This window comes from Varroa destructor, unplaced genomic scaffold (genome assembly GCF_002443255.2).
Source record: "Varroa destructor unplaced genomic scaffold, Vdes_3.0 BEIS01000002.1, whole genome shotgun sequence".
In the NCBI taxonomy this organism is placed as follows: domain Eukaryota; kingdom Metazoa; phylum Arthropoda; class Arachnida; order Mesostigmata; family Varroidae; genus Varroa; species Varroa destructor.
In genome coordinates, this window is record NW_019211455.1 from 10093169 (window position 1) to 10101593 (window position 8425).

At 40.4% G+C, this 8425-nt stretch overlaps 1 long non-coding RNA gene across 1 annotated transcript; it reads right to left on the minus strand.

Moving 5' to 3' along the window:
- Positions 1-2235: 2235 nt before the first annotated feature.
- Positions 2236-7899, minus strand: LOC147757345 (uncharacterized). Its single transcript, XR_015321250.1, has 2 exons — positions 6760-7899; positions 2236-3637 (listed from the first exon to the last, which is right to left on the minus strand). It is a non-coding gene; the product is annotated as an uncharacterized LOC147757345 (long non-coding RNA).
- Between the last annotated feature and the right edge of the window lie 526 nt (positions 7900-8425).

The window sequence follows — 8425 nt, forward strand, 5'->3', positions numbered from 1 at the left end:
ACGGCGTCGCGTCGATAGGAATCTACACTTGTCGCAACGGCAGCGTAGATCGCGTTAGGATTTTTATGTATGCAGACGATCGCCATTTATCTGCAGTTTAAAGCTTGTGCTGGCTAAGCCTCAGACAGTAATGATGGAGGGTTAAGATAATGGGCGACATCAGCTTAGGACAGGAAACTGGAATAATAGGTAAAATAGCGGTTTACATACAACGAGCAAAAGGCCTAATGTAATCAAACGCGGGTCACCAGTTATTTCTATACTGACGTTGTAAGCGCCCAGGTTTGTTGAAACCTCTTCTGCGTTTTTGGTAGCTAAGCAGTTTTAGACGTTAGAGATAGATGCACCATTAGAAGAGTACTGAAGGTTACTAATTGAAGCTGGCAAGTTAACTGGAGTTCCCGATTTTGGTTATGCAACTAGTAGAATTATGAAGCCAGAAAAAAAAAACAACAATAAAACGTGGTAATTAAAAGCATATACTCTTTTCATCATGTTTGTTTTTACAACATTGCTCAGGAAACGAGTAAGCACAAAAACAACTAAGCATGAACATGATTTCACCTTTTTTGTCGAGTTTCTCTCTGGCTTTTTAGAAAATCAATATATTCTTACGGTCTGTATGCCATGAGATATGTGAGTGTGTATTGGATTCGTCGTGACCACTGCAATTAAAATCTGTGTTCTTATTAAATTGCCACTGTGGTTCATACTGTACGGGAACTTCTACTTGCTCAACTTCCTGAGCATAGTACTGTGTTGCGCCCTTGAAGTTAATTGTTCACCTTGGAGCAACTACATTACTACATAACAGCAAGTTAAACGACTTAAAGGATTTTCCGACAGATGAGGAAAACCAACAATTGGAAGCAACGTTGGTGGAAGTTTGACGTATATCTTACACAAACCTCTACGATGTTTTCAACAATTTAATTTCTATTTACTTATGGTCTAGTTGTGCCGATCTATCGAACAGATACTATACCTATCGTAACTATGGCCATACACAGATTTCACAGGCTTTGTATTCCGTGCTACAGTTTTTCCTAGCGGCTGGAAATACCGATACTTCGGGTACCTCAAAAAGTACAAACCTCTGTACGTGCAATCTTTTAGCGACCCCCGGGTATTGCGTGTGCAGATAACGAACACGACGCGGTCATAGATCATCTTCCTCACAGCCAATTCTCGTAGACCGATATCCCATAAAAGACTCAATACCAAAATTGTAAGTTTTCAATGCTTATGATATAGCTTCATACTTCAACCATGTCATTGACTCTGCGCCCTACGCCCGCATCGGCCACAGTACCGGAGTGGCTTTCCCGACGCCTAAGCGAAGTTTTAGGTTTTCGGCAAGAAGCACCGTTTTGCATCTGCTTTACATACCACATGTTTTTCTGTAGGTGGAAGGGTAATAAATAATAACACGCAAGTATGATATTATCATAAAGGCATCCGAAATTCTCCGTTAATTATATGCATATATGGGATACGTTAGCTTGAATGCTGGAAATAATCTCTATTTATTTAATTCATAATAAAGCCGTGCAATACTTATTTTCGTGTAAAAGCAATTCGTCGTTTATTATCAAGCGTCAATTGTCTAGATCCCTGCTACGCAAAACGCCAGCAGCGTTTTGTCAGGTTCAAAGGTGTGCACACGTAAATAGAGCTACTACAAGTAACTGTCAGAAGACAGATGAAAAAGGGTCGACTAGAGTTATTTTCGTTGAGCAAAGGTTTTCTATTGATGGGTAGCATCCCAAGGAGCAACTACCACCTATGGCTCGAGGATCTTCCGCAAGAATTGAAAAGGTATGACCCCTTCCTTGAAAAGATTATTCTGACAATCGCTGCCATAGTCACTGTTCCTGCTATACTAACAAATAGGTGACAGAAAATTTCTATGCAATAACTGAATCAAAACATTTCACAGTACTTGTTATGAAAAGCTAGTTTGATCCGAGAACCACATTGTCTCATGGATGTACTGAAAATTTCAACAACAACAACAACATTTTACAGCCTCCCGTATACAAGATGAGAAGTGACGTAGAAATAATAGTATCACAAATGCCCGAGACCAGGGTATCTCGAGAAGCTTGAAAACACTTGAAAAAAAACTCCAGGCCAAGTAAGGCCAGAAATTTTCTTTCCGACGGCTAAATAAACGCGGTTGCAAAGCTCATCATTATTACGTTATTGGTTTTCCCAAAAAAAAAATACAACTAATTCGCTATATGTTTTACTATTATTATTTCGATTTATTGAAATCATTTACTTCTTAAACTCGACTTGGACGAAGTAAAACGAAGCCAACCAATGTTATGGACCACGATATGTAGTCGAATCCTAACATTATAAAGAGTGTGAAAATTTAATAAATCATTTTTATGACGTACGGCGTCTCATGCTAAAGCCCGCTAGCATAAAATGTCCGATTTGCAATGATGCAACAGTTCACCTTGCGATTGAAGTGAGCCATATTATTTCCTAGGATGCAATACATAACTGTCCGCTATAGGTTTACCTAATTGAAGATCATGTACTTCTGTTATTCGCTTTCGATGTCGAGGGTCAAGACGCCTTCAAGCTAGTCAAAGATGTAGAAACAAAACCCTTTTGAAAGAACGTTGAGCCACGATCGACATGTTTCCTAAGTTGTGGAGCATAGATGATAATAACATTAATAATATATAAATATCAGTGACATCGAAACAATACTTTCTAGACGAAGAGTATAGTTGTTTATTAAGTACGACTACAGTTATGGCAACGAAACACAACTGATTCACTATGAAAGGAACGAGAAAACAGATTCTCATTTATCAACGTGTGCCCGTAGTTATTTCCAGCTATCTTACGTGAGCATAGAAAGACGTTCTCAATCGAAGACCAAGCGAAAATTACTTCTAAAGCCGTTCTTTCAAAATTCGACCGAAACTAGATCTCCCGCCAACGTCTTCTAGCCTTCAAGTCTCCTGTAAAGCTTGCGGACGACAAAAGTTCCTATCGAGCGTGGATATCGGTCTCGAACTGGTTGCTGGTAAAGCTGGTAGATGGAAAGTAAATCCGTTGAAACGTCACTCAATGACGAAAAAAACAAAACAAAGTACTGAGGGATAGAATAGAAGATTTTCCGTCGGCCTCCATCGAGTTGGAAAACTGGACACGTCCAAATGGAGAAATTTGTTCTCATCAAGATCGCTTGCTGCGTTCGGCTAACTGCGCTATTGACATCGATGTAGTGGCAGATGTCTCCCACCGATTTCGTCGCCGTTGTTGTTTCCTGTGGTGCTTTCGTTAGCGATTTCCTAGAGGTTGTCACTCATTTCGTCCTATTGATGTCATAATTTGTGGCTACAATTTCACGGACGATGGGGCATCTACGGAGATTCTAACAAGAGACGGGATGACTTACCCGTTGTAGGCCACGATTTTTTGCCCGCTTCGTCTCTCAGCTGAGCTTTGAATCGCTGTTGGGCAGTGTTCGGATAGCGTTCTACGGGAGCACTGATTCACCGATGTTGTAGGCACGAGACAACCAGACCCACTTTGTATCGTCGAGCAGCTCGCGTTTTCATTTTAGACGACTAGTAATAACTGTATCCAAGTCCAAACTCTCTGTGTACACCTATCACATTTTAAAACAGCACGGAGTATGACACCGTGCAAATGGTAAGTAAAAATAGGCAAGACAAGATAAAATACCTTTAGATTCGTTTGAAACGAGACGTTCTTCTCTGTGAGACCGGAAACGTTAAAATGGTAAAGTGGTGCATAAGGTGTTACAGCCTACATTCTCTGCATACGATTTCTATCAGTGTATAAATAATATCGACTGTAACCAGGCAGCTGTTACGGGTAAAAATAATAACGGGTAATAAACCTATTGATGATATTGAATCGGTAAATACACCGTTTTCTTCCAACATATCTACAATGGAGTGATTTCAGTTCGATAATGCAGCTTGGTTGGAGATGTCTTCCTATGAACCGAGCATTGTTAAACTGAGTATATATTACCATCTAAGCTTCTATCGATGTGAGTTATATTATCGTACGACTTGGGAAAGTCGTACTTTGAACGAGACAAAACACATGGTAATCGACACACAATGAAATTGTCACTGCTTTGCAAAAGAAGCTATTATCCTTTTCCTGAAGGTCAATTTTTCACTACTTCTCGGACAGGTTCAACTGCCCTGTTGGTTGTCCTCCACAGGATTTTTCAGTTTGATCTGAAATATGTTGAAGGAGATGACCGGGAATAAATATGCACGACTACTACTAGCAAATGGTAGTTCGCAAAAATACTATTAAGAGAGACATAATTAGGAAAAGGAATATCCAGCAATCAGGAAGTCTGTATCTGGTAGGTGGTATCATTTTGTCAAAATGAAGAATACGTCTGATACAAACACTATTATACATTCATGTAACACGGGAACGTAGCGGTTGCAATCATGTTGTCAAATATTTTAGCCCATGTCACCGGTCAAATACTGCCAAACGTTCGTCAGCTTTACGAGATAGCGAATTACCAGATTAATGCAAAAATAATGCCAATTTTTCGAACGACAGATTTTCATTCGAATTAATTTATGACGCAATTTCCGCCACCTTCAATGATTTTCTATATGTCTTAGTTATCGTTTTTTGAAGCTTTCGGGTCTATATTGTCAAACGTACCGTTACGAACTGCATTAGCCGGCGTTAGATCGCCAAAAACCGAAAAGCATGTGTGAAAACTAGCATCATACACAGGAAGGCATGTTTTGCAGGGCGATGTTGATGACTTTTGCCGTATGTGGGCTGGCATTGGATGAGTTTGCCTGGCCTATTGAGTTTTTTTGTTTTTTTTTCTATAGATATCCTTGTTTAATCTTAGTGTAACTGAGTTTAACACGCACAGATCCCTGTCTGTTATCTTATTTTACGCAAGTGTTTTCTAGTTTGTGCAACGCTTGCAGCCCTATTAACAGCAATTCATGTTTTGTTTACCTAAAGGCTCAGTCTGACTTTTGACTGACGCGTACCTGTGGAGTTATCTGTTCTCTTCTTTGCTTCGTATAGACGCAAAGGCACTACTTCTTGTTATCCTTAACAATTCTATTTCAAAATCTATAGTTGTAGATGTGCGTTATTGACTCTGTGTTGTGTAGTACCTCTTAAATTAGGGCCGCTAGGCTCTTTTTTTGAATGAACTCAATAATTTTTCACCGATCTGATCTGAGAGTGGCGATCAAGACAAGGTCTCTTATTAACGTGCATTTAGCAAGCTTCCTTTGGACAATCGTCTCAGCTGTATGATTTTTGGGCGCGTAAGGCTCAGGTATTAGAGTACTTCGATAGGTTTTCAACCTTAACAAAAGGCGAACCAACGCAGATGTTAAAAATGCACTGGCACACGTCAGTCTTCCGAGCCTAACCTCGAGACCAGGTATCGTTCGCCACATGGTGGCATTATGGCGGTGTTACGGAAGGAAGTAGGCTAGATAAAAATTGAGTAAAAGCAGATATTCCTTTCATAGGACTCTAATTAAAATAATATGCCCTTTCGTACAATGCGTGTCACACAGTACTCCCGTAAACTCTACCATTATATAATTTGCTTAAATGTTACGCGTCTATCACGGTCTGCCTCTCTTGCTTTAAAGAAGCTAATCTTGTAGTGCATTTAATATTGTATGAAGTAGCAACGTTAATTACATCCTTCGTGTTGCTTGCCATTGCTATTCTACCAGCTGCAAAATTTCAATACATATTTGATGGTAACAGAGCGCTGTGTGCAATTTGCTTTATATTTGTGAATCGAACTTCACCGCACTGGTTTATACAGATTATTTGTTATCGCCGATTTTCTGGACTAAACGTGTCCTGGTTTTATTAGTGCGAACGGTTCTTTTATCTACGACGTGGAATAGGTTAGTAGGTACGCCTGGCTGGATAATGCTGGTGAAATTATTTGAAGCGCAAACCACATGTGTATTACTTTTACCTTATTTCATCATAAAATCAAGTTTTACTGTATATAGGTATGTAAGTGCTTTCTAAAGAGGGGTACGATTCTAACAAGCTTCGAATACAACAATACAACAAAGGTTTCCGACTCATGAGTCTAAAAGTAAGATACCTTTGTGCTCCCACACAGGCGAAATGGCTTTCATACAACGTAAGCTGACCAACTATTCGCTACATGTTTCAACAGTATCTTAAAAGTAAAAGCTATTTCTCTAATTAAGTCTTGCCAAAGCTGACATATAATTACTTAGCACTCTTATTTGTGACCTAGGTGCTGTAACAATGAAAGATACCGTCCAAGGCGTACCGTTTTCTCCATGTTGGAGTTGTATGTTGGTATAATGGACAATATGATTGCATACAATCGCATATAGAAAAGGCAGTCACCGTATGCGTTCAGTTCATGAGGCATTAACAATCTGTTACTTGTCACTAAATAAAGCCACAATTCAGTTCAACGTTTTTACAATAATTTTTTTCTTATGAGCCTTCATCTTATTTCTTTTCGTCTTCGTTAATGCGCAAAGACCTATCCAAGTACGGTAGTCACACGTGAGTGTTTTACAGAAACGATTGTGGCCACGGCTTTCCACGCCGTTAAGCCCGCTCTCACGCTCCTATATGAGCCTAAGTATTCAGTCGAGCAGTGAACAGAAAAACAAGAACAAAGTAACGTAAAATAGTATATTTTTCCTACAAAATTTTGCCTGGCCTAACTTTTTTTCTTTGTACCTGCGTGTTCAGGTCCCGTCCCTCACGCCATCTATCCAACTTTCACTCTGCACCCAAACGTCAACGTCATTTCCAGCCCAACACCTACTCCCTGTGTTTCTTCCTTCTAGCATAACTTCTTGCATGCGGCAGTTTGAAGCTGTCCATTTTCTTCTAGTCGCAATCAGCAGAAAGGAACCAACACAAAAAAATAGTCGTCGTCTATTTGTCTACTCAGTGCACTATCCTGAACGGGCCGAGTTTCTCCTATCATGGCCGTGTCTGTTTGCGCCGGTCCGTCTATCCACGTTATATCACGTACTCTGGATGTCCCTGTGCGCCACCCGTCACGCTTGTGCCTCGTGCCGACTCTACCAGCCGACGTTGCTGCTCCGATGAGCACAGTTTATGACAACGAGACCACATGCCCCCGAACATCGAAATTCCTTCCCCTCCCTTCTACCGCCTCAAATGTGTTGCCTTTTGCCGCTGCTGTTCTAGCTGCCTTTGTCTTTCTGAGCGTACAGGCATGCATGCATACAAAAAGGCACACGTATGTACTAACATTTCCTTTCACCAGCTAACGTTCCATCACTTTGCTGTACCAACGAGGTTGCTCTCACGAAGGACTTTTGCTGGTGGTGGGCCACTGCACGATGGCTGCCGGCGCGTTACTCGCAGAACTACAGATAAGATAAACGCGTCGTCTTTTTCCTCTATTTCGGCCTGCTCAGCAGTGTTCCCCTCAGCTGCCCACAGCCCCAAGCTGTGTTAATTTAGGACTTTCGTTCGGCGTGTCATTCAGGTCCTTTCTTTCTCTTTCTAATGTGTATCGCGGACATAAATAGTTATCGTTCATTATGCCGATATCAACGAGCTTCGTGCTAGAAGCAGCAATGGGAACGTGGAAGCTGAATCAATGTGACATGCTTACTCGTACTTGTAGCAGTATTCTAGCTTGTGCGTAAAGTGTGTCAGAACATTCATAGCTCCTGTTTTGATAAGTTATATCGGGTCAATTTAGATAAATTAGAAAATGCTTCTGGTTTTGTTGGTAATAACCATTTCTACGATGACGATGTGTGTAAACTCGTTATAGGTACGCCCAAATATTCGAATATCTTTAGATTTTACGACTTGTCCATTCCGCATAGCGTTAGGGCCGAAGAATTCCTCACGGTTTTTTGTTTTGCATACGGAATTTGTTTGCATGCCCGGTCCTTGTACGATTTATGCAAGGACATCAGGCATGTTCTGTAACAGATAGGCGAATACCTTCAATAGCTTAAGAGAAAGTAATATAATATATACAATCATATAATAAATAAAAAACAACAGACGCGCCCGCCTTTTTTTACGTACAACTAACTGACCCTCGCCCATAACTAAATACTATTTTTTCATTGCTACTTTACTGTCTACATCTGTTAAATGTTCCGTTCATCAAATCATCAAAAGCATTACAGATGACTAATTGCAACAATGGAGTAGATGAGTCGGCTCTTCAAGGCCAAAAAATAATAGTTTTCCCAAAATTTCTAAATCGGCAGTAGGATAAGAACAACTCTCTAGCCGTTAGAGTGAATGAAAGATCCCGCAGCAATGAACATCAATCACACTCGGTAAGCTTTTCAGCCATAATGAAAGTGGGTTGGATACATAGTTAACGATTGAGATATCTTACCTT